The sequence below is a fragment of the Octopus bimaculoides genome, chromosome 5 (genome assembly GCF_001194135.2).
Source record: "Octopus bimaculoides isolate UCB-OBI-ISO-001 chromosome 5, ASM119413v2, whole genome shotgun sequence".
NCBI lineage: Eukaryota > Metazoa > Mollusca > Cephalopoda > Octopoda > Octopodidae > Octopus > Octopus bimaculoides.
This window is the reverse complement of record NC_068985.1, coordinates 110960448-110961489: the sequence shown is the minus strand read 5'-3', so window position 1 is coordinate 110961489 and position 1042 is coordinate 110960448.

The window sequence follows — 1042 nt, the reverse complement described above, 5'->3', positions numbered from 1 at the left end:
GATGGAGAGAAAAGAGTTAGACTGGAGTGGTGGTGGCGGCGGTGGTGGTTCTGATGGTGTTAATGGTGTTGCTGATGTTTGTGGTGGTGATGGTGTTAGAATTTGTCGTTGTTGTGGTGGCTGTGGCGATGGTGATGGTGATGGTGATGGGCGCGGCGGTGGTGGTCGTCGTGGTAGTGGTGGTCACCGTGGTATTAATGGCTTAGTGACGGTATGTGTGGTTGTGGTGGTGGTCATAGTAACAACAGTAGTAGTCGTGGTGATGCTGTTATTGTTGATGTTGCAGAAAGATGTTGCAGAAAGAAAAAAATAGTAAAAAAAAAAAAAAACGGAACAAAATAAAAAAAAAAAAAAAAAAAAAAAACATGAAAGACAATCAATCTCAATGTTGTTATTTCCAAACAGTAGTTAGAATATCCTATATCAAATGACATATCGTGTGATATTATTCCAAATCAGTGTTACGACGGCTTGGAGTTTATCACAACAATAGGCAGGTTGTAGTCGCAAATAAATATCACATAGGTTGTATTTATATGAGAAGATATAAACCATATGAAAATAAAAAGAGTGATATTTATAATAACTGGCAAAACACTTTTAAGCCAAAACAGGATCGACAATAGTAATAACAAGAATAGTAATAATGATGATATTGATAATAATAAGGATAATAATATTAATAACAATGATGACAATAGTAATGATGTTTCTTATTTGCCACAGAGATGTCACTAATACTAGGTCTATATATATACACACACACACACACACACACGCTATATATATATATATATATATATAATTTTATCATTATTTTATCATTATATATATATATATATATAATATGTACATACCACTATACATATGTGTATATATATATATATACATAAGTATTTATGTGTATATACATGTGTGTATGTGTGTGTATGTGTGTGTATGTATACATGTACAAACCGTTTTATATGTATGTACATACATACATACATATATACATACATATATATATATATATATATATATACATATATATATATATATA